Source organism: Triticum aestivum, chromosome 4A (assembly GCF_018294505.1).
Source record: "Triticum aestivum cultivar Chinese Spring chromosome 4A, IWGSC CS RefSeq v2.1, whole genome shotgun sequence".
Lineage (NCBI taxonomy): Eukaryota > Viridiplantae > Streptophyta > Magnoliopsida > Poales > Poaceae > Triticum > Triticum aestivum.
In genome coordinates this window covers 649,246,285-649,246,593 of record NC_057803.1, presented here as the reverse complement: position 1 = coordinate 649,246,593, position 309 = coordinate 649,246,285, and positions in this window count along the sequence as shown.

Below are 309 nucleotides of genomic sequence, written 5' to 3'. Positions count from 1 at the left end.
GATCGATGACACGCTAAGGCCCCTGTCGCGAAACTCAGACTGATGCCGCGAATAGGGAGCAAGCAAGTGGGTCATAGCGCGAAGGCTTGCGGCGATGCCGACCAAGTTAGCCTGCAATGTTTGCAGACTGCTAGAGATCGTCCACCACCATAGACCATGAACCTCGCCTCCACCTGTACACTAACTCCATAACATGTGGATGCCACCCCAAACAACCTCGGGTCTCCACTCGACATTGCCGGAGATGGCCAGGGGCCAATGGTGTCGCCGACAAACTACAGGAGAACACTACCGGGAGGGCAAAGACTG